Source organism: Rhinoderma darwinii, unplaced genomic scaffold (assembly GCF_050947455.1).
Source record: "Rhinoderma darwinii isolate aRhiDar2 unplaced genomic scaffold, aRhiDar2.hap1 Scaffold_630, whole genome shotgun sequence".
Classification (NCBI taxonomy): Eukaryota; Metazoa; Chordata; class Amphibia; order Anura; family Rhinodermatidae; genus Rhinoderma; species Rhinoderma darwinii.
Window position 1 is genome coordinate 126,183 of NW_027464186.1, and position 22,868 is coordinate 149,050.

The 22,868-nt window shown below is 47.8% G+C and overlaps 16 non-coding genes across 16 annotated transcripts; all 16 read left to right on the plus strand.

Moving 5' to 3' along the window:
• The first annotated feature begins 375 nt into the window (after window positions 1–375).
• Window positions 376–566, plus strand: LOC142726672 (U2 spliceosomal RNA). The gene has a single exon (XR_012876932.1). It is a non-coding gene; the product is annotated as a U2 spliceosomal RNA (small nuclear RNA).
• Window positions 567–1,854: 1,288 nt separating this feature from the next.
• On the plus strand, window positions 1,855–2,045 carry LOC142726673 (U2 spliceosomal RNA). Its single transcript, XR_012876933.1, has one exon. It is a non-coding gene; the product is annotated as a U2 spliceosomal RNA (small nuclear RNA).
• A 1,288-nt stretch (window positions 2,046–3,333) lies between these two features.
• Window positions 3,334–3,524, plus strand: LOC142726674 (U2 spliceosomal RNA). The gene has a single exon (XR_012876934.1). It is a non-coding gene; the product is annotated as a U2 spliceosomal RNA (small nuclear RNA).
• Window positions 3,525–4,824: 1,300 nt separating this feature from the next.
• LOC142726676 (U2 spliceosomal RNA) lies at window positions 4,825–5,015 on the plus strand. Its single transcript, XR_012876936.1, has one exon. It is a non-coding gene; the product is annotated as a U2 spliceosomal RNA (small nuclear RNA).
• Window positions 5,016–6,311: 1,296 nt separating this feature from the next.
• Window positions 6,312–6,502, plus strand: LOC142726678 (U2 spliceosomal RNA). The gene has a single exon (XR_012876937.1). It is a non-coding gene; the product is annotated as a U2 spliceosomal RNA (small nuclear RNA).
• A 1,296-nt stretch (window positions 6,503–7,798) lies between these two features.
• On the plus strand, window positions 7,799–7,989 carry LOC142726679 (U2 spliceosomal RNA). Its single transcript, XR_012876938.1, has one exon. It is a non-coding gene; the product is annotated as a U2 spliceosomal RNA (small nuclear RNA).
• Window positions 7,990–9,297: 1,308 nt separating this feature from the next.
• LOC142726680 (U2 spliceosomal RNA) lies at window positions 9,298–9,488 on the plus strand. The gene has a single exon (XR_012876939.1). It is a non-coding gene; the product is annotated as a U2 spliceosomal RNA (small nuclear RNA).
• Window positions 9,489–10,788: 1,300 nt separating this feature from the next.
• LOC142726681 (U2 spliceosomal RNA) lies at window positions 10,789–10,979 on the plus strand. The gene has a single exon (XR_012876940.1). It is a non-coding gene; the product is annotated as a U2 spliceosomal RNA (small nuclear RNA).
• A 1,268-nt stretch (window positions 10,980–12,247) lies between these two features.
• On the plus strand, window positions 12,248–12,438 carry LOC142726682 (U2 spliceosomal RNA). The gene has a single exon (XR_012876941.1). It is a non-coding gene; the product is annotated as a U2 spliceosomal RNA (small nuclear RNA).
• Window positions 12,439–13,726: 1,288 nt separating this feature from the next.
• LOC142726683 (U2 spliceosomal RNA) lies at window positions 13,727–13,917 on the plus strand. Its single transcript, XR_012876942.1, has one exon. It is a non-coding gene; the product is annotated as a U2 spliceosomal RNA (small nuclear RNA).
• Window positions 13,918–15,199: 1,282 nt separating this feature from the next.
• Window positions 15,200–15,390, plus strand: LOC142726684 (U2 spliceosomal RNA). The gene has a single exon (XR_012876943.1). It is a non-coding gene; the product is annotated as a U2 spliceosomal RNA (small nuclear RNA).
• Window positions 15,391–16,683: 1,293 nt separating this feature from the next.
• LOC142726685 (U2 spliceosomal RNA) lies at window positions 16,684–16,874 on the plus strand. Its single transcript, XR_012876944.1, has one exon. It is a non-coding gene; the product is annotated as a U2 spliceosomal RNA (small nuclear RNA).
• A 1,288-nt stretch (window positions 16,875–18,162) lies between these two features.
• LOC142726686 (U2 spliceosomal RNA) lies at window positions 18,163–18,353 on the plus strand. Its single transcript, XR_012876945.1, has one exon. It is a non-coding gene; the product is annotated as a U2 spliceosomal RNA (small nuclear RNA).
• A 1,296-nt stretch (window positions 18,354–19,649) lies between these two features.
• Window positions 19,650–19,840, plus strand: LOC142726690 (U2 spliceosomal RNA). Its single transcript, XR_012876947.1, has one exon. It is a non-coding gene; the product is annotated as a U2 spliceosomal RNA (small nuclear RNA).
• Window positions 19,841–21,105: 1,265 nt separating this feature from the next.
• On the plus strand, window positions 21,106–21,296 carry LOC142726691 (U2 spliceosomal RNA). Its single transcript, XR_012876948.1, has one exon. It is a non-coding gene; the product is annotated as a U2 spliceosomal RNA (small nuclear RNA).
• Window positions 21,297–22,576: 1,280 nt separating this feature from the next.
• Window positions 22,577–22,767, plus strand: LOC142726692 (U2 spliceosomal RNA). Its single transcript, XR_012876949.1, has one exon. It is a non-coding gene; the product is annotated as a U2 spliceosomal RNA (small nuclear RNA).
• The last annotated feature ends 101 nt before the right edge of the window (window positions 22,768–22,868 follow it).

Below are 22,868 nucleotides of genomic sequence, written 5' to 3' on the forward strand. Positions count from 1 at the left end.
TTGGTCAGTGCTGCTCAGCAGGCAGCACTGGACTGGACTGGATTACAGCTGATACAAGGTGTGAAGGAACAAGGGGTGGCTGTGGGCATGCACTTGCTGCCGCTGCCAGTGTTTATCTGCATGGCAGCAGGGCATTTGGGCGTTGCCAGGAAGGCGTTTTTATGTAGATTCCTCCTCTTTCAGCACTGCATTGTGGTGCAAGCAAAAGAAGCAAATCCTGTCTGGCTTCCTCTCCGGCCTTTATTCACCTCCCGTGTAGCTGTGAGTGTGTGAGCCTGCAGGGCCCCATGGAATTGCCTAGAAGTAGGCTGAATCGCTGCAAGGGCTGAACAGCAGTATCGGGCAGGCTCGGGCAACGCGCGGCCCGTTCGGGTTATCGCTTCTCGGCCTTTTGGCTAAGATCAAGTGTAGTATCTGTTCTTATCAGTTTAATATCTGATACGTCCCCTATCTGGGGACCATATATTAAATGGATTTTTAGAACAGGGAGATGGAAATAGAGCTTGCTCTGTCCACTCCACGCATTGACCTGGTATTGCAGTATTTCCAGGACCGGTGCACCCTTTCCTTATGTGTTGACTAAAAGCAGATTCCAAAAGTGTTTTTTGTCTTTGCTATTGTTTCTGTCTTTCTGAAGGGATCTCCCCTTTTAATCCCATTATTTCAACACCTGTTGGACAATGCATGAGTGATAATGAGCTCATTGATTAAATGCAATTAATGAATAGATTGCCACCTCTTGTTGTGTGTCGTCTGTGTTTCTGTGTTTCCGGCATTTCACATTGGAACACCTCATTCACCTTCCTTGTCTTCTCTCCGCCCTCCCTTTTAGGTAAGTTAAAGAGCTGCACCTGAGCCAGCCACTGATTGATTGATTGATTGATTGATTGATTGATTGATTGATTGATTGATTGATGCAGCACAACAGTCAAATAGTGGAGTGGAGTAGGGGAACAGCAAACAGCCAATAAAGCAGCCCGCCCGCTCGCCTGCCCGCCACAATGGACCTACCTGTGTACACTAGATGGATGTGATGGAATGTACTGTCGTCCCTACATTTCAAGAAGAAGTAAGAATTGCAGTTGCAACAAAGCCTTGCTTGCCTACAAAGAGAGCAGCAATTTGGATTTGTTACTATGTTACCTAGAAGAATAACAAACTGTGCAAGGATGGAGGTTGTAGGAGCAAGGAGAAGTTGTCTGTAAAGTTGGTGGATGCCTATTTTCCATTTTGCAGTCCCTTGTCTCCCTCTTGTGGCCTCCTGGAGGCAACTAGCTGTGCAAAAAAAAGACAGCCTGGCGGCCGGCTGTTGCAGTGTTGCCCTCTCAGGCAACACTGAGTGACTGACTGAGCCTCACCGTCTTATATAAAGTTCAGACGGAACTTTGCACGTGTCATAGTGGAGCCCTCAGGATTCCAGAGCCAGCTTTCTGACATCATAATGGGGCCTCAGAGATAAAAGCCTGGGCCCAGGCAGTGTTGGTCAGTGCTGCTCAGCAGGCAGCACTGGACTGGACTGGATTACAGCTGATACAAGGTGTGAAGGAACAAGGGGTGGCTGTGGGCATGCACTTGCTGCCGCTGCCAGTGTTTATCTGCATGGCAGCAGGGCATTTGGGCGTTGCCAGGAAGGCGTTTTTATGTAGATTCCTCCTCTTTCAGCACTGCATTGTGGTGCAAGCAAAAGAAGCAAATCCTGTCTGGCTTCCTCTCCGGCCTTTATTCACCTCCCGTGTAGCTGTGAGTGTGTGAGCCTGCAGGGCCCCATGGAATTGCCTAGAAGTAGGCTGAATCGCTGCAAGGGCTGAACAGCAGTATCGGGCAGGCTCGGGCAACGCGCGGCCCGTTCGGGTTATCGCTTCTCGGCCTTTTGGCTAAGATCAAGTGTAGTATCTGTTCTTATCAGTTTAATATCTGATACGTCCCCTATCTGGGGACCATATATTAAATGGATTTTTAGAACAGGGAGATGGAAATAGAGCTTGCTCTGTCCACTCCACGCATTGACCTGGTATTGCAGTATTTCCAGGACCGGTGCACCCTTTCCTTATGTGTTGACTAAAAGCAGATTCCAAAAGTGTTTTTTGTCTTTGCTATTGTTTCTGTCTTTCTGAAGGGATCTCCCCTTTTAATCCCATTATTTCAACACCTGTTGGACAATGCATGAGTGATAATGAGCTCATTGATTAAATGCAATTAATGAATAGATTGCCACCTCTTGTTGTGTGTCGTCTGTGTTTCTGTGTTTCCGGCATTTCACATTGGAACACCTCATTCACCTTCCTTGTCTTCTCTCCGCCCTCCCTTTTAGGTAAGTTAAAGAGCTGCACCTGAGCCAGCCACTGATTGATTGATTGATTGATTGATTGATTGATTGATTGATTGATTGATTGATGCAGCACAACAGTCAAATAGTGGAGTGGAGTAGGGGAACAGCAAACAGCCAATAAAGCAGCCCGCCCGCTCGCCTGCCCGCCACAATGGACCTACCTGTGTACACTAGATGGATGTGATGGAATGTACTGTCGTCCCTACATTTCAAGAAGAAGTAAGAATTGCAGTTGCAACAAAGCCTTGCTTGCCTACAAAGAGAGCAGCAATTTGGATTTGTTACTATGTTACCTAGAAGAATAACAAACTGTGCAAGGATGGAGGTTGTAGGAGCAAGGAGAAGTTGTCTGTAAAGTTGGTGGATGCCTATTTTCCATTTTGCAGTCCCTTGTCTCCCTCTTGTGGCCTCCTGGAGGCAACTAGCTGTGCAAAAAAAAGACAGCCTGGCGGCCGGCTGTTGCAGTGTTGCCCTCTCAGGCAACACTGAGTGACTGACTGAGCCTCACCGTCTTATATAAAGTTCAGACGGAACTTTGCACGTGTCATAGTGGAGCCCTCAGGATTCCAGAGCCAGCTTTCTGACATCATAATGGGGCCTCAGAGATAAAAGCCTGGGCCCAGGCAGTGTTGGTCAGTGCTGCTCAGCAGGCAGCACTGGACTGGACTGGATTACAGCTGATACAAGGTGTGAAGGAACAAGGGGTGGCTGTGGGCATGCACTTGCTGCCGCTGCCAGTGTTTATCTGCATGGCAGCAGGGCATTTGGGCGTTGCCAGGAAGGCGTTTTTATGTAGATTCCTCCTCTTTCAGCACTGCATTGTGGTGCAAGCAAAAGAAGCAAATCCTGTCTGGCTTCCTCTCCGGCCTTTATTCACCTCCCGTGTAGCTGTGAGTGTGTGAGCCTGCAGGGCCCCATGGAATTGCCTAGAAGTAGGCTGAATCGCTGCAAGGGCTGAACAGCAGTATCGGGCAGGCTCGGGCAACGCGCGGCCCGTTCGGGTTATCGCTTCTCGGCCTTTTGGCTAAGATCAAGTGTAGTATCTGTTCTTATCAGTTTAATATCTGATACGTCCCCTATCTGGGGACCATATATTAAATGGATTTTTAGAACAGGGAGATGGAAATAGAGCTTGCTCTGTCCACTCCACGCATTGACCTGGTATTGCAGTATTTCCAGGACCGGTGCACCCTTTCCTTATGTGTTGACTAAAAGCAGATTCCAAAAGTGTTTTTTGTCTTTGCTATTGTTTCTGTCTTTCTGAAGGGATCTCCCCTTTTAATCCCATTATTTCAACACCTGTTGGACAATGCATGAGTGATAATGAGCTCATTGATTAAATGCAATTAATGAATAGATTGCCACCTCTTGTTGTGTGTCGTCTGTGTTTCTGTGTTTCCGGCATTTCACATTGGAACACCTCATTCACCTTCCTTGTCTTCTCTCCGCCCTCCCTTTTAGGTAAGTTAAAGAGCTGCACCTGAGCCAGCCACTGATTGATTGATTGATTGATTGATTGATTGATTGATTGATTGATTGATTGATTGATTGATTGATGCAGCACAACAGTCAAATAGTGGAGTGGAGTAGGGGAACAGCAAACAGCCAATAAAGCAGCCCGCCCGCTCGCCTGCCCGCCACAATGGACCTACCTGTGTACACTAGATGGATGTGATGGAATGTACTGTCGTCCCTACATTTCAAGAAGAAGTAAGAATTGCAGTTGCAACAAAGCCTTGCTTGCCTACAAAGAGAGCAGCAATTTGGATTTATTACTATGTTACCTAGAAGAATAACAAACTGTGCAAGGATGGAGGTTGTAGGAGCAAGGAGAAGTTGTCTGTAAAGTTGGTGGATGCCTATTTTCCATTTTGCAGTCCCTTGTCTCCCTCTTGTGGCCTCCTGGAGGCAACTAGCTGTGCAAAAAAAAGACAGCCTGGCGGCCGGCTGTTGCAGTGTTGCCCTCTCAGGCAACACTGAGTGACTGACTGAGCCTCACCGTCTTATATAAAGTTCAGACGGAACTTTGCACGTGTCATAGTGGAGCCCTCAGGATTCCAGAGCCAGCTTTCTGACATCATAATGGGGCCTCAGAGATAAAAGCCTGGGCCCAGGCAGTGTTGGTCAGTGCTGCTCAGCAGGCAGCACTGGACTGGACTGGATTACAGCTGATACAAGGTGTGAAGGAACAAGGGGTGGCTGTGGGCATGCACTTGCTGCCGCTGCCAGTGTTTATCTGCATGGCAGCAGGGCATTTGGGCGTTGCCAGGAAGGCGTTTTTATGTAGATTCCTCCTCTTTCAGCACTGCATTGTGGTGCAAGCAAAAGAAGCAAATCCTGTCTGGCTTCCTCTCCGGCCTTTATTCACCTCCCGTGTAGCTGTGAGTGTGTGAGCCTGCAGGGCCCCATGGAATTGCCTAGAAGTAGGCTGAATCGCTGCAAGGGCTGAACAGCAGTATCGGGCAGGCTCGGGCAACGCGCGGCCCGTTCGGGTTATCGCTTCTCGGCCTTTTGGCTAAGATCAAGTGTAGTATCTGTTCTTATCAGTTTAATATCTGATACGTCCCCTATCTGGGGACCATATATTAAATGGATTTTTAGAACAGGGAGATGGAAATAGAGCTTGCTCTGTCCACTCCACGCATTGACCTGGTATTGCAGTATTTCCAGGACCGGTGCACCCTTTCCTTATGTGTTGACTAAAAGCAGATTCCAAAAGTGTTTTTTGTCTTTGCTATTGTTTCTGTCTTTCTGAAGGGATCTCCCCTTTTAATCCCATTATTTCAACACCTGTTGGACAATGCATGAGTGATAATGAGCTCATTGATTAAATGCAATTAATGAATAGATTGCCACCTCTTGTTGTGTGTCGTCTGTGTTTCTGTGTTTCCGGCATTTCACATTGGAACACCTCATTCACCTTCCTTGTCTTCTCTCCGCCCTCCCTTTTAGGTAAGTTAAAGAGCTGCACCTGAGCCAGCCACTGATTGATTGATTGATTGATTGATTGATTGATTGATTGATTGATTGATTGATTGATTGATGCAGCACAACAGTCAAATAGTGGAGTGGAGTAGGGGAACAGCAAACAGCCAATAAAGCAGCCCGCCCGCTCGCCTGCCCGCCACAATGGACCTACCTGTGTACACTAGATGGATGTGATGGAATGTACTGTCGTCCCTACATTTCAAGAAGAAGTAAGAATTGCAGTTGCAACAAAGCCTTGCTTGCCTACAAAGAGAGCAGCAATTTGGATTTGTTACTATGTTACCTAGAAGAATAACAAACTGTGCAAGGATGGAGGTTGTAGGAGCAAGGAGAAGTTGTCTGTAAAGTTGGTGGATGCCTATTTTCCATTTTGCAGTCCCTTGTCTCCCTCTTGTGGCCTCCTGGAGGCAACTAGCTGTGCAAAAAAAAGACAGCCTGGCGGCCGGCTGTTGCAGTGTTGCCCTCTCAGGCAACACTGAGTGACTGACTGAGCCTCACCGTCTTATATAAAGTTCAGACGGAACTTTGCACGTGTCATAGTGGAGCCCTCAGGATTCCAGAGCCAGCTTTCTGACATCATAATGGGGCCTCAGAGATAAAAGCCTGGGCCCAGGCAGTGTTGGTCAGTGCTGCTCAGCAGGCAGCACTGGACTGGACTGGATTACAGCTGATACAAGGTGTGAAGGAACAAGGGGTGGCTGTGGGCATGCACTTGCTGCCGCTGCCAGTGTTTATCTGCATGGCAGCAGGGCATTTGGGCGTTGCCAGGAAGGCGTTTTTATGTAGATTCCTCCTCTTTCAGCACTGCATTGTGGTGCAAGCAAAAGAAGCAAATCCTGTCTGGCTTCCTCTCCGGCCTTTATTCACCTCCCGTGTAGCTGTGAGTGTGTGAGCCTGCAGGGCCCCATGGAATTGCCTAGAAGTAGGCTGAATCGCTGCAAGGGCTGAACAGCAGTATCGGGCAGGCTCGGGCAACGCGCGGCCCGTTCGGGTTATCGCTTCTCGGCCTTTTGGCTAAGATCAAGTGTAGTATCTGTTCTTATCAGTTTAATATCTGATACGTCCCCTATCTGGGGACCATATATTAAATGGATTTTTAGAACAGGGAGATGGAAATAGAGCTTGCTCTGTCCACTCCACGCATTGACCTGGTATTGCAGTATTTCCAGGACCGGTGCACCCTTTCCTTATGTGTTGACTAAAAGCAGATTCCAAAAGTGTTTTTTGTCTTTGCTATTGTTTCTGTCTTTCTGAAGGGATCTCCCCTTTTAATCCCATTATTTCAACACCTGTTGGACAATGCATGAGTGATAATGAGCTCATTGATTAAATGCAATTAATGAATAGATTGCCACCTCTTGTTGTGTGTCGTCTGTGTTTCTGTGTTTCCGGCATTTCACATTGGAACACCTCATTCACCTTCCTTGTCTTCTCTCCGCCCTCCCTTTTAGGTAAGTTAAAGAGCTGCACCTGAGCCAGCCACTGATTGATTGATTGATTGATTGATTGATTGATTGATTGATTGATTGATTGATTGATTGATGCAGCACAACAGTCAAATAGTGGAGTGGAGTAGGGGAACAGCAAACAGCCAATAAAGCAGCCCGCCCGCTCGCCTGCCCGCCACAATGGACCTACCTGTGTACACTAGATGGATGTGATGGAATGTACTGTCGTCCCTACATTTCAAGAAGAAGTAAGAATTGCAGTTGCAACAAAGCCTTGCTTGCCTACAAAGAGAGCAGCAATTTGGATTTGTTACTATGTTACCTAGAAGAATAACAAACTGTGCAAGGATGGAGGTTGTAGGAGCAAGGAGAAGTTGTCTGTAAAGTTGGTGGATGCCTATTTTCCATTTTGCAGTCCCTTGTCTCCCTCTTGTGGCCTCCTGGAGGCAACTAGCTGTGCAAAAAAAAGACAGCCTGGCGGCCGGCTGTTGCAGTGTTGCCCTCTCAGGCAACACTGAGTGACTGACTGAGCCTCACCGTCTTATATAAAGTTCAGACGGAACTTTGCACGTGTCATAGTGGAGCCCTCAGGATTCCAGAGCCAGCTTTCTGACATCATAATGGGGCCTCAGAGATAAAAGCCTGGGCCCAGGCAGTGTTGGTCAGTGCTGCTCAGCAGGCAGCACTGGACTGGACTGGATTACAGCTGATACAAGGTGTGAAGGAACAAGGGGTGGCTGTGGGCATGCACTTGCTGCCGCTGCCAGTGTTTATCTGCATGGCAGCAGGGCATTTGGGCGTTGCCAGGAAGGCGTTTTTATGTAGATTCCTCCTCTTTCAGCACTGCATTGTGGTGCAAGCAAAAGAAGCAAATCCTGTCTGGCTTCCTCTCCGGCCTTTATTCACCTCCCGTGTAGCTGTGAGTGTGTGAGCCTGCAGGGCCCCATGGAATTGCCTAGAAGTAGGCTGAATCGCTGCAAGGGCTGAACAGCAGTATCGGGCAGGCTCGGGCAACGTGCGGCCCGTTCGGGTTATCGCTTCTCGGCCTTTTGGCTAAGATCAAGTGTAGTATCTGTTCTTATCAGTTTAATATCTGATACGTCCCCTATCTGGGGACCATATATTAAATGGATTTTTAGAACAGGGAGATGGAAATAGAGCTTGCTCTGTCCACTCCACGCATTGACCTGGTATTGCAGTATTTCCAGGACCGGTGCACCCTTTCCTTATGTGTTGACTAAAAGCAGATTCCAAAAGTGTTTTTTGTCTTTGCTATTGTTTCTGTCTTTCTGAAGGGATCTCCCCTTTTAATCCCATTATTTCAACACCTGTTGGACAATGCATGAGTGATAATGAGCTCATTGATTAAATGCAATTAATGAATAGATTGCCACCTCTTGTTGTGTGTCGTCTGTGTTTCTGTGTTTCCGGCATTTCACATTGGAACACCTCATTCACCTTCCTTGTCTTCTCTCCGCCCTCCCTTTTAGGTAAGTTAAAGAGCTGCACCTGAGCCAGCCACTGATTGATTGATTGATTGATTGATTGATTGATTGATTGATTGATTGATTGATTGATTGATTGATTGATTGATGCAGCACAACAGTCAAATAGTGGAGTGGAGTAGGGGAACAGCAAACAGCCAATAAAGCAGCCCGCCCGCTCGCCTGCCCGCCACAATGGACCTACCTGTGTACACTAGATGGATGTGATGGAATGTACTGTCGTCCCTACATTTCAAGAAGAAGTAAGAATTGCAGTTGCAACAAAGCCTTGCTTGCCTACAAAGAGAGCAGCAATTTGGATTTGTTACTATGTTACCTAGAAGAATAACAAACTGTGCAAGGATGGAGGTTGTAGGAGCAAGGAGAAGTTGTCTGTAAAGTTGGTGGATGCCTATTTTCCATTATGCAGTCCCTTGTCTCCCTCTTGTGGCCTCCTGGAGGCAACTAGCTGTGCAAAAAAAAGACAGCCTGGCGGCCGGCTGTTGCAGTGTTGCCCTCTCAGGCAACACTGAGTGACTGACTGAGCCTCACCGTCTTATATAAAGTTCAGACGGAACTTTGCACGTGTCATAGTGGAGCCCTCAGGATTCCAGAGCCAGCTTTCTGACATCATAATGGGGCCTCAGAGATAAAAGCCTGGGCCCAGGCAGTGTTGGTCAGTGCTGCTCAGCAGGCAGCACTGGACTGGACTGGATTACAGCTGATACAAGGTGTGAAGGAACAAGGGGTGGCTGTGGGCATGCACTTGCTGCCGCTGCCAGTGTTTATCTGCATGGCAGCAGGGCATTTGGGCGTTGCCAGGAAGGCGTTTTTATGTAGATTCCTCCTCTTTCAGCACTGCATTGTGGTGCAAGCAAAAGAAGCAAATCCTGTCTGGCTTCCTCTCCGGCCTTTATTCACCTCCCGTGTAGCTGTGAGTGTGTGAGCCTGCAGGGCCCCATGGAATTGCCTAGAAGTAGGCTGAATCGCTGCAAGGGCTGAACAGCAGTATCGGGCAGGCTCGGGCAACGCGCGGCCCGTTCGGGTTATCGCTTCTCGGCCTTTTGGCTAAGATCAAGTGTAGTATCTGTTCTTATCAGTTTAATATCTGATACGTCCCCTATCTGGGGACCATATATTAAATGGATTTTTAGAACAGGGAGATGGAAATAGAGCTTGCTCTGTCCACTCCACGCATTGACCTGGTATTGCAGTATTTCCAGGACCGGTGCACCCTTTCCTTATGTGTTGACTAAAAGCAGATTCCAAAAGTGTTTTTTGTCTTTGCTATTGTTTCTGTCTTTCTGAAGGGATCTCCCCTTTTAATCCCATTATTTCAACACCTGTTGGACAATGCATGAGTGATAATGAGCTCATTGATTAAATGCAATTAATGAATAGATTGCCACCTCTTGTTGTGTGTCGTCTGTGTTTCTGTGTTTCCGGCATTTCACATTGGAACACCTCATTCACCTTCCTTGTCTTCTCTCCGCCCTCCCTTTTAGGTAAGTTAAAGAGCTGCACCTGAGCCAGCCACTGATTGATTGATTTATTGATTGATTGATTGATTGATTGATTGATTGATTGATTGATTGATTGATGCAGCACAACAGTCAAATAGTGGAGTGGAGTAGGGGAACAGCAAACAGCCAATAAAGCAGCCCGCCCGCTCGCCTGCCCGCCACAATGGACCTACCTGTGTACACTAGATGGATGTGATGGAATGTACTGTCGTCCCTACATTTCAAGAAGAAGTAAGAATTGCAGTTGCAACAAAGCCTTGCTTGCCTACAAAGAGAGCAGCAATTTGGATTTGTTACTATGTTACCTAGAAGAATAACAAACTGTGCAAGGATGGAGGTTGTAGGAGCAAGGAGAAGTTGTCTGTAAAGTTGGTGGATGCCTATTTTCCATTTTGCAGTCCCTTGTCTCCCTCTTGTGGCCTCCTGGAGGCAACTAGCTGTGCAAAAAAAAGACAGCCTGGCGGCCGGCTGTTGCAGTGTTGCCCTCTCAGGCAACACTGAGTGACTGACTGAGCCTCACCGTCTTATATAAAGTTCAGACGGAACTTTGCACGTGTCATAGTGGAGCCCTCAGGATTCCAGAGCCAGCTTTCTGACATCATAATGGGGCCTCAGAGATAAAAGCCTGGGCCCAGGCAGTGTTGGTCAGTGCTGCTCAGCAGGCAGCACTGGACTGGACTGGATTACAGCTGATACAAGGTGTGAAGGAACAAGGGGTGGCTGTGGGCATGCACTTGCTGCCGCTGCCAGTGTTTATCTGCATGGCAGCAGGGCATTTGGGCGTTGCCAGGAAGGCGTTTTTATGTAGATTCCTCCTCTTTCAGCACTGCATTGTGGTGCAAGCAAAAGAAGCAAATCCTGTCTGGCTTCCTCTCCGGCCTTTATTCACCTCCCGTGTAGCTGTGAGTGTGTGAGCCTGCAGGGCCCCATGGAATTGCCTAGAAGTAGGCTGAATCGCTGCAAGGGCTGAACAGCAGTATCGGGCAGGCTCGGGCAACGCGCGGCCCGTTCGGGTTATCGCTTCTCGGCCTTTTGGCTAAGATCAAGTGTAGTATCTGTTCTTATCAGTTTAATATCTGATACGTCCCCTATCTGGGGACCATATATTAAATGGATTTTTAGAACAGGGAGATGGAAATAGAGCTTGCTCTGTCCACTCCACGCATTGACCTGGTATTGCAGTATTTCCAGGACCGGTGCACCCTTTCCTTATGTGTTGACTAAAAGCAGATTCCAAAAGTGTTTTTTGTCTTTGCTATTGTTTCTGTCTTTCTGAAGGGATCTCCCCTTTTAATCCCATTATTTCAACACCTGTTGGACAATGCATGAGTGATAATGAGCTCATTGATTAAATGCAATTAATGAATAGATTGCCACCTCTTGTTGTGTGTCGTCTGTGTTTCTGTGTTTCCGGCATTTCACATTGGAACACCTCATTCACCTTCCTTGTCTTCTCTCCGCCCTCCCTTTTAGGTAAGTTAAAGAGCTGCACCTGAGCCAGCCACTGATTGATTGATTGATTGATTGATTGATTGATGCAGCACAACAGTCAAATAGTGGAGTGGAGTAGGGGAACAGCAAACAGCCAATAAAGCAGCCCGCCCGCTCGCCTGCCCGCCACAATGGACCTACCTGTGTACACTAGATGGATGTGATGGAATGTACTGTCGTCCCTACATTTCAAGAAGAAGTAAGAATTGCAGTTGCAACAAAGCCTTGCTTGCCTACAAAGAGAGCAGCAATTTGGATTTGTTACTATGTTACCTAGAAGAATAACAAACTGTGCAAGGATGGAGGTTGTAGGAGCAAGGAGAAGTTGTCTGTAAAGTTGGTGGATGCCTATTTTCCATTTTGCAGTCCCTTGTCTCCCTCTTGTGGCCTCCTGGAGGCAACTAGCTGTGCAAAAAAAAGACAGCCTGGCGGCCGGCTGTTGCAGTGTTGCCCTCTCAGGCAACACTGAGTGACTGACTGAGCCTCACCGTCTTATATAAAGTTCAGACGGAACTTTGCACGTGTCATAGTGGAGCCCTCAGGATTCCAGAGCCAGCTTTCTGACATCATAATGGGGCCTCAGAGATAAAAGCCTGGGCCCAGGCAGTGTTGGTCAGTGCTGCTCAGCAGGCAGCACTGGACTGGACTGGATTACAGCTGATACAAGGTGTGAAGGAACAAGGGGTGGCTGTGGGCATGCACTTGCTGCCGCTGCCAGTGTTTATCTGCATGGCAGCAGGGCATTTGGGCGTTGCCAGGAAGGCGTTTTTATGTAGATTCCTCCTCTTTCAGCACTGCATTGTGGTGCAAGCAAAAGAAGCAAATCCTGTCTGGCTTCCTCTCCGGCCTTTATTCACCTCCCGTGTAGCTGTGAGTGTGTGAGCCTGCAGGGCCCCATGGAATTGCCTAGAAGTAGGCTGAATCGCTGCAAGGGCTGAACAGCAGTATCGGGCAGGCTCGGGCAACGCGCGGCCCGTTCGGGTTATCGCTTCTCGGCCTTTTGGCTAAGATCAAGTGTAGTATCTGTTCTTATCAGTTTAATATCTGATACGTCCCCTATCTGGGGACCATATATTAAATGGATTTTTAGAACAGGGAGATGGAAATAGAGCTTGCTCTGTCCACTCCACGCATTGACCTGGTATTGCAGTATTTCCAGGACCGGTGCACCCTTTCCTTATGTGTTGACTAAAAGCAGATTCCAAAAGTGTTTTTTGTCTTTGCTATTGTTTCTGTCTTTCTGAAGGGATCTCCCCTTTTAATCCCATTATTTCAACACCTGTTGGACAATGCATGAGTGATAATGAGCTCATTGATTAAATGCAATTAATGAATAGATTGCCACCTCTTGTTGTGTGTCGTCTGTGTTTCTGTGTTTCCGGCATTTCACATTGGAACACCTCATTCACCTTCCTTGTCTTCTCTCCGCCCTCCCTTTTAGGTAAGTTAAAGAGCTGCACCTGAGCCAGCCACTGATTGATTGATTGATTGATTGATTGATTGATTGATTGATTGATTGATTGATGCAGCACAACAGTCAAATAGTGGAGTGGAGTAGGGGAACAGCAAACAGCCAATAAAGCAGCCCGCCCGCTCGCCTGCCCGCCACAATGGACCTACCTGTGTACACTAGATGGATGTGATGGAATGTACTGTCGTCCCTACATTTCAAGAAGAAGTAAGAATTGCAGTTGCAACAAAGCCTTGCTTGCCTACAAAGAGAGCAGCAATTTGGATTTGTTACTATGTTACCTAGAAGAATAACAAACTGTGCAAGGATGGAGGTTGTAGGAGCAAGGAGAAGTTGTCTGTAAAGTTGGTGGATGCCTATTTTCCATTTTGCAGTCCCTTGTCTCCCTCTTGTGGCCTCCTGGAGGCAACTAGCTGTGCAAAAAAAAGACAGCCTGGCGGCCGGCTGTTGCAGTGTTGCCCTCTCAGGCAACACTGAGTGACTGACTGAGCCTCACCGTCTTATATAAAGTTCAGACGGAACTTTGCACGTGTCATAGTGGAGCCCTCAGGATTCCAGAGCCAGCTTTCTGACATCATAATGGGGCCTCAGAGATAAAAGCCTGGGCCCAGGCAGTGTTGGTCAGTGCTGCTCAGCAGGCAGCACTGGACTGGACTGGATTACAGCTGATACAAGGTGTGAAGGAACAAGGGGTGGCTGTGGGCATGCACTTGCTGCCGCTGCCAGTGTTTATCTGCATGGCAGCAGGGCATTTGGGCGTTGCCAGGAAGGCGTTTTTATGTAGATTCCTCCTCTTTCAGCACTGCATTGTGGTGCAAGCAAAAGAAGCAAATCCTGTCTGGCTTCCTCTCCGGCCTTTATTCACCTCCCGTGTAGCTGTGAGTGTGTGAGCCTGCAGGGCCCCATGGAATTGCCTAGAAGTAGGCTGAATCGCTGCAAGGGCTGAACAGCAGTATCGGGCAGGCTCGGGCAACGTGCGGCCCGTTCGGGTTATCGCTTCTCGGCCTTTTGGCTAAGATCAAGTGTAGTATCTGTTCTTATCAGTTTAATATCTGATACGTCCCCTATCTGGGGACCATATATTAAATGGATTTTTAGAACAGGGAGATGGAAATAGAGCTTGCTCTGTCCACTCCACGCATTGACCTGGTATTGCAGTATTTCCAGGACCGGTGCACCCTTTCCTTATGTGTTGACTAAAAGCAGATTCCAAAAGTGTTTTTTGTCTTTGCTATTGTTTCTGTCTTTCTGAAGGGATCTCCCCTTTTAATCCCATTATTTCAACACCTGTTGGACAATGCATGAGTGATAATGAGCTCATTGATTAAATGCAATTAATGAATAGATTGCCACCTCTTGTTGTGTGTCGTCTGTGTTTCTGTGTTTCCGGCATTTCACATTGGAACACCTCATTCACCTTCCTTGTCTTCTCTCCGCCCTCCCTTTTAGGTAAGTTAAAGAGCTGCACCTGAGCCAGCCACTGATTGATTGATTGATTGATTGATTGATTGATTGATTGATTGATTGATTGATTGATGCAGCACAACAGTCAAATAGTGGAGTGGAGTAGGGGAACAGCAAACAGCCAATAAAGCAGCCCGCCCGCTCGCCTGCCCGCCACAATGGACCTACCTGTGTACACTAGATGGATGTGATGGAATGTACTGTCGTCCCTACATTTCAAGAAGAAGTAAGAATTGCAGTTGCAACAAAGCCTTGCTTGCCTACAAAGAGAGCAGCAATTTGGATTTGTTACTATGTTACCTAGAAGAATAACAAACTGTGCAAGGATGGAGGTTGTAGGAGCAAGGAGAAGTTGTCTGTAAAGTTGGTGGATGCCTATTTTCCATTTTGCAGTCCCTTGTCTCCCTCTTGTGGCCTCCTGGAGGCAACTAGCTGTGCAAAAAAAAGACAGCCTGGCGGCCGGCTGTTGCAGTGTTGCCCTCTCAGGCAACACTGAGTGACTGACTGAGCCTCACCGTCTTATATAAAGTTCAGACGGAACTTTGCACGTGTCATAGTGGAGCCCTCAGGATTCCAGAGCCAGCTTTCTGACATCATAATGGGGCCTCAGAGATAAAAGCCTGGGCCCAGGCAGTGTTGGTCAGTGCTGCTCAGCAGGCAGCACTGGACTGGACTGGATTACAGCTGATACAAGGTGTGAAGGAACAAGGGGTGGCTGTGGGCATGCACTTGCTGCCGCTGCCAGTGTTTATCTGCATGGCAGCAGGGCATTTGGGCGTTGCCAGGAAGGCGTTTTTATGTAGATTCCTCCTCTTTCAGCACTGCATTGTGGTGCAAGCAAAAGAAGCAAATCCTGTCTGGCTTCCTCTCCGGCCTTTATTCACCTCCCGTGTAGCTGTGAGTGTGTGAGCCTGCAGGGCCCCATGGAATTGCCTAGAAGTAGGCTGAATCGCTGCAAGGGCTGAACAGCAGTATCGGGCAACGTGCGGCCCGTTCGGGTTATCGCTTCTCGGCCTTTTGGCTAAGATCAAGTGTAGTATCTGTTCTTATCAGTTTAATATCTGATACGTCCCCTATCTGGGGACCATATATTAAATGGATTTTTAGAACAGGGAGATGGAAATAGAGCTTGCTCTGTCCACTCCACGCATTGACCTGGTATTGCAGTATTTCCAGGACCGGTGCACCCTTTCCTTATGTGTTGACTAAAAGCAGATTCCAAAAGTGTTTTTTGTCTTTGCTATTGTTTCTGTCTTTCTGAAGGGATCTCCCCTTTTAATCCCATTATTTCAACACCTGTTGGACAATGCATGAGTGATAATGAGCTCATTGATTAAATGCAATTAATGAATAGATTGCCACCTCTTGTTGTGTGTCGTCTGTGTTTCTGTGTTTCCGGCATTTCACATTGGAACACCTCATTCACCTTCCTTGTCTTCTCTCCGCCCTCCCTTTTAGGTAAGTTAAAGAGCTGCACCTGAGCCAGCCACTGATTGATTGATTGATTGATTGATTGATTGATTGATTGATTGATTGATTGATTGATTGCAGCACAACAGTCAAATAGTGGAGTGGAGTAGGGGAACAGCAAACAGCCAATAAAGCAGCCCGCCCGCTCGCCTGCCCGCCACAATGGACCTACCTGTGTACACTAGATGGATGTGATGGAATGTACTGTCGTCCCTACATTTCAAGAAGAAGTAAGAATTGCAGTTGCAACAAAGCCTTGCTTGCCTACAAAGAGAGCAGCAATTTGGATTTGTTACTATGTTACCTAGAAGAATAACAAACTGTGCAAGGATGGAGGTTGTAGGAGCAAGGAGAAGTTGTCTGTAAAGTTGGTGGATGCCTATTTTCCATTATGCAGTCCCTTGTCTCCCTCTTGTGGCCTCCTGGAGGCAACTAGCTGTGCAAAAAAAAGACAGCCTGGCGGCCGGCTGTTGCAGTGTTGCCCTCTCAGGCAACACTGAGTGACTGACTGAGCCTCACCGTCTTATATAAAGTTCAGACGGAACTTTGCACGTGTCATAGTGGAGCCCTCAGGATTCCAGAGCCAGCTTTCTGACATCATAATGGGGCCTCAGAGATAAAAGCCTGGGCCCAGGCAGTGTTGGTCAGTGCTGCTCAGCAGGCAGCACTGGACTGGACTGGATTACAGCTGATACAAGGTGTGAAGGAACAAGGGGTGGCTGTGGGCATGCACTTGCTGCCGCTGCCAGTGTTTATCTGCATGGCAGCAGGGCATTTGGGCGTTGCCAGGAAGGCGTTTTTATGTAGATTCCTCCTCTTTCAGCACTGCATTGTGGTGCAAGCAAAAGAAGCAAATCCTGTCTGGCTTCCTCTCCGGCCTTTATTCACCTCCCGTGTAGCTGTGAGTGTGTGAGCCTGCAGGGCCCCATGGAATTGCCTAGAAGTAGGCTGAATCGCTGCAAGGGCTGAACAGCAGTATCGGGCAGGCTCGGGCAACGCGCGGCCCGTTCGGGTTATCGCTTCTCGGCCTTTTGGCTAAGATCAAGTGTAGTATCTGTTCTTATCAGTTTAATATCTGATACGTCCCCTATCTGGGGACCATATATTAAATGGATTTTTAGAACAGGGAGATGGAAATAGAGCTTGCTCTGTCCACTCCACGCATTGACCTGGTATTGCAGTATTTCCAGGACCGGTGCACCCTTTCCTTATGTGTTGACTAAAAGCAGATTCCAAAAGTGTTTTTTGTCTTTGCTATTGTTTCTGTCTTTCTGAAGGGATCTCCCCTTTTAATCCCATTATTTCAACACCTGTTGGACAATGCATGAGTGATAATGAGCTCATTGATTAAATGCAATTAATGAATAGATTGCCACCTCTTGTTGTGTGTCGTCTGTGTTTCTGTGTTTCCGGCATTTCACATTGGAACACCTCATTCACCTTCCTTGTCTTCTCTCCGCCCTCCCTTTTAGGTAAGTTAAAGAGCTGCACCTGAGCCAGCCACTGATTGATTGATTTATTGATTGATTGATTGATTGATTGATTGATTGATTGATGCAGCACAACAGTCAAATAGTGGAGTGGAGTAGGGGAACAGCAAACAGCCAATAAAGCAGCCCGCCCGCTCGCCTGCCCGCCACAATGGACCTACCTGTGTACACTAGATGGATGTGATGGAATGTACTGTCGTCCCTACATTTCAAGAAGAAGTAAGAATTGCAGTTGCAACAAAGCCTTGCTTGCCTACAAAGAGAGCAGCAATTTGGATTTGTTACTATGTTACCTAGAAGAATAACAAACTGTGCAAGGATGGAGGTTGTAGGAGCAAGGAGAAGTTGTCTGTAAAGTTGGTGGATGCCTATTTTCCATTTTGCAGTCCCTTGTCTCCCTCTTGTGGCCTCCTGGAGGCAACTAGCTGTGCAAAAAAAAGACAGCCTGGCGGCCGGCTGTTGCAGTGTTGCCCTCTCAGGCAACACTGAGTGACTGACTGAGCCTCACCGTCTTATATAAAGTTCAGACGGAACTTTGCACGTGTCATAGTGGAGCCCTCAGGATTCCAGAGCCAGCTTTCTGACATCATAATGGGGCCTCAGAGATAAAAGCCTGGGCCCAGGCAGTGTTGGTCAGTGCTGCTCAGCAGGCAGCACTGGACTGGACTGGATTACAGCTGATACAAGGTGTGAAGGAACAAGGGGTGGCTGTGGGCATGCACTTGCTGCCGCTGCCAGTGTTTATCTGCATGGCAGCAGGGCATTTGGGCGTTGCCAGGAAGGCGTTTTTATGTAGATTCCTCCTCTTTCAGCACTGCATTGTGGTGCAAGCAAAAGAAGCAAATCCTGTCTGGCTTCCTCTCCGGCCTTTATTCACCTCCCGTGTAGCTGTGAGTGTGTGAGCCTGCAGGGCCCCATGGAATTGCCTAGAAGTAGGCTGAATCGCTGCAAGGGCTGAACAGCAGTATCGGGCAGGCTCGGGCAACGCGCGGCCCGTTCGGGTTATCGCTTCTCGGCCTTTTGGCTAAGATCAAGTGTAGTATCTGTTCTTATCAGTTTAATATCTGATACGTCCCCTATCTGGGGACCATATATTAAATGGATTTTTAGAACAGGGAGATGGAAATAGAGCTTGCTCTGTCCACTCCACGCATTGACCTGGTATTGCAGTATTTCCAGGACCGGTGCACCCTTTCCTTATGTGTTGACTAAAAGCAGATTCCAAAAGTGTTTTTTGTCTTTGCTATTGTTTCTGTCTTTCTGAAGGGATCTCCCCTTTTAATCCCATTATTTCAACACCTGTTGGACAATGCATGAGTGATAATGAGCTCATTGATTAAATGCAATTAATGAATAGATTGCCACCTCTTGTTGTGTGTCGTCTGTGTTTCTGTGTTTCCGGCATTTCACATTGGAACACCTCATTCACCTTCCTTGTCTTCTCTCCGCCCTCCCTTTTAGGTAAGTTAAAGAGCTGCACCTGAGCCAGCCACTGATTGATTGATTGATTGATTGATTGATTGATTGATTGATTGATTGATTGATTGATTGATGCAGCACAACAGTCAAATAGTGGAGTGGAGTAGGGGAACAGCAAACAGCCAATAAAGCAGCCCGCCCGCTCGCCTGCCCGCCACAATGGACCTACCTGTGTACACTAGATGGATGTGATGGAATGTACTGTCGTCCCTACATTTCAAGAAGAAGTAAGAATTGCAGTTGCAACAAAGCCTTGCTTGCCTACAAAGAGAGCAGCAATTTGGATTTGTTACTATGTTACCTAGAAGAATAACAAACTGTGCAAGGATGGAGGTTGTAGGAGCAAGGAGAAGTTGTCTGTAAAGTTGGTGGATGCCTATTTTCCATTTTGCAGTCCCTTGTCTCCCTCTTGTGGCCTCCTGGAGGCAACTAGCTGTGCAAAAAAAAGACAGCCTGGCGGCCGGCTGTTGCAGTGTTGCCCTCTCAGGCAACACTGAGTGACTGACTGAGCCTCACCGTCTTATATAAAGTTCAGACGGAACTTTGCACGTGTCATAGTGGAGCCCTCAGGATTCCAGAGCCAGCTTTCTGACATCATAATGGGGCCTCAGAGATAAAAGCCTGGGCCCAGGCAGTGTTGGTCAGTGCTGCTCAGCAGGCAGCACTGGACTGGACTGGATTACAGCTGATACAAGGTGTGAAGGAACAAGGGGTGGCTGTGGGCATGCACTTGCTGCCGCTGCCAGTGTTTATCTGCATGGCAGCAGGGCATTTGGGCGTTGCCAGGAAGGCGTTTTTATGTAGATTCCTCCTCTTTCAGCACTGCATTGTGGTGCAAGCAAAAGAAGCAAATCCTGTCTGGCTTCCTCTCCGGCCTTTATTCACCTCCCGTGTAGCTGTGAGTGTGTGAGCCTGCAGGGCCCCATGGAATTGCCTAGAAGTAGGCTGAATCGCTGCAAGGGCTGAACAGCAGTATCGGGCAGGCTCGGGCAACGCGCGGCCCATTCGGGTTATCGCTTCTCGGCCTTTTGGCTAAGATCAAGTGTAGTATCTGTTCTTATCAGTTTAATATCTGATACGTCCCCTATCTGGGGACCATATATTAAATGGATTTTTAGAACAGGGAGATGGAAATAGAGCTTGCTCTGTCCACTCCACGCATTGACCTGGTATTGCAGTATTTCCAGGACCGGTGCACCCTTTCCTTATGTGTTGACTAAAAGCAGATTCCAAAAGTGTTTTTTGTCTTTGCTATTGTTTCTGTCTTTCTGAAGGGATCTCCCCTTTTAATCCCATTATTTCAACACCTGTTGGACAATGCATGAGTGATAATGAGCTCATTGATTAAATGCAATTAATGAATAGATTGCCACCTCTTGTGTGTCGTCTGTGTTTCTGTGTTTCCGGCATTTCACATTGGAACACCTCATTCACCTTCCTTGTCTTCTCTCCGCCCTCCCTTTTAGGTAAGTTAAAGAGCTGCACCTGAGCCAGCCACTGATTGATTGATTGATTGATTGATTGATTGATGCAGCACAACAGTCAAATAGTGGAGTGGAGTAGGGGAACAGCAAACAGCCAATAAAGCAGCCCGCCCGCTCGCCTGCCCGCCACAATGGACCTACCTGTGTACACTAGATGGATGTGATGGAATGTACTGTCGTCCCTACATTTCAAGAAGAAGTAAGAATTGCAGTTGCAACAAAGCCTTGCTTGCCTACAAAGAGAGCAGCAATTTGGATTTGTTACTATGTTACCTAGAAGAATAACAAACTGTGCAAGGATGGAGGTTGTAGGAGCAAGGAGAAGTTGTCTGTAAAGTTGGTGGATGCCTATTTTCCATTTTGCAGTCCCTTGTCTCCCTCTTGTGGCCTCCTGGAGGCAACTAGCTGTGCAAAAAAAAGACAGCCTGGCGGCCGGCTGTTGCAGTGTTGCCCTCTCAGGCAACACTGAGTGACTGACTGAGCCTCACCGTCTTATATAAAGTTCAGACGGAACTTTGCACGTGTCATAGTGGAGCCCTCAGGATTCCAGAGCCAGCTTTCTGACATCATAATGGGGCCTCAGAGATAAAAGCCTGGGCCCAGGCAGTGTTGGTCAGTGCTGCTCAGCAGGCAGCACTGGACTGGACTGGATTACAGCTGATACAAGGTGTGAAGGAACAAGGGGTGGCTGTGGGCATGCACTTGCTGCCGCTGCCAGTGTTTATCTGCATGGCAGCAGGGCATTTTGGCGTTGCCAGGAAGGCGTTTTTATGTAGATTCCTCCTCTTTCAGCACTGCATTGTGGTGCAAGCAAAAGAAGCAAATCCTGTCTGGCTTCCTCTCCGGCCTTTATTCACCTCCCGTGTAGCTGTGAGTGTGTGAGCCTGCAGGGCCCCATGGAATTGCCTAGAAGTAGGCTGAATCGCTGCAAGGGCTGAACAGCAGTATCGGGCAGGCTCGGGCAACGCGCGGCCCGTTCGGGTTATCGCTTCTCGGCCTTTTGGCTAAGATCAAGTGTAGTATCTGTTCTTATCAGTTTAATATCTGATACGTCCCCTATCTGGGGACCATATATTAAATGGATTTTTAGAACAGGGAGATGGAAATAGAGCTTGCTCTGTCCACTCCACGCATTGACCTGGTATTGCAGTATTTCCAGGACCGGTGCACCCTTTCCTTATGTGTTGACTAAAAGCAGATTCCAAAAGTGTTTTTTGTCTTTGCTATTGTTTCTGTCTTTCTGAAGGGATCTCCCCTTTTAATCCCATTATTTCAACACCTGTTGGACAATGCATGAGTGATAATGAGCTCATTGATTAAATGCAATTAATGAATAGATTGCCACCTCTTGTTGTGTGTCGTCTGTGTTTCTGTGTTTCCGGCATTTCACATTGGAACACCTCATTCACCTTCCTTGTCTTCTCTCCGCCCTCCCTTTTAGGTAAGTTAAAGAGCTGCACCTGAGCCAGCCACTGATTGATTGATTGATTGATTGATTGATTGATTGATTGATTGATGCAGCACAACAGTCAAATAGTGGAGTGGAGTAGGGGAACAGCAAACAGCCAATAAAGCAGCCCGCCCGCTCGCCTGCCCGCCACAATGGACCTACCTGTGTACACTAGATGGATGTGATGGAATGTACTGTCGTCCCTACATTTCAAGAAGAAGTAAGAATTGCAGTTGCAACAAAGCCTTGCTTGCCTACAAAGAGAGCAGCAATTTGGATTTGTTACTATGTTACCTAGAAGAATAACAAACTGTGCAAGGATGGAGGTTGTAGGAGCAAGGAGAAGTTGTCTGTAAAGTTGGTGGATGCCTATTTTCCATTTTGCAGTCCCTTGTCTCCCTCTTGTGGCCTCCTGGAGGCAACTAGCTGTGCAAAAAAAAGACAGCCTGGCGGCCGGCTGTTGCAGTGTTGCCCTCTCAGGCAACACTGAGTGACTGACTGAGCCTCACCGTCTTATATAAAGTTCAGACGGAACTTTGCACGTGTCATAGTGGAGCCCTCAGGATTCCAGAGCCAGCTTTCTGACATCATAATGGGGCCTCAGAGATAAAAGCCTGGGCCCAGGCAGTGTTGGTCAGTGCTGCTCAGCAGGCAGCACTGGACTGGACTGGATTACAGCTGATACAAGGTGTGAAGGAACAAGGGGTGGCTGTGGGCATGCACTTGCTGCCGCTGCCAGTGTTTATCTGCATGGCAGCAGGGCATTTGGGCGTTGCCAGGAAGGCGTTTTTATGTAGATTCCTCCTCTTTCAGCACTGCATTGTGGTGCAAGCAAAAGAAGCAAATCCTGTCTGGCTTCCTCTCCGGCCTTTATTCACCTCCCGTGTAGCTGTGAGTGTGTGAGCCTGCAGGGCCCCATGGAATTGCCTAGAAGTAGGCTGAATCGCTGCAAGGGCTGAACAGCAGTATCGGGCAGGCTCGGGCAACGCGCGGCCCGTTCGGGTTATCGCTTCTCGGCCTTTTGGCTAAGATCAAGTGTAGTATCTGTTCTTATCAGTTTAATATCTGATACGTCCCCTATCTGGGGACCATATATTAAATGGATTTTTAGAACAGGGAGATGGAAATAGAGCTTGCTCTGTCCACTCCACGCATTGACCTGGTATTGCAGTATTTCCAGGACCGGTGCACCCTTTCCTTATGTGTTGACTAAAAGCAGATTCCAAAAGTGTTTTTTGTCTTTGCTATTGTTTCTGTCTTTCTGAAGGGATCTCCCCTTTTAATCCCATTATTTCAA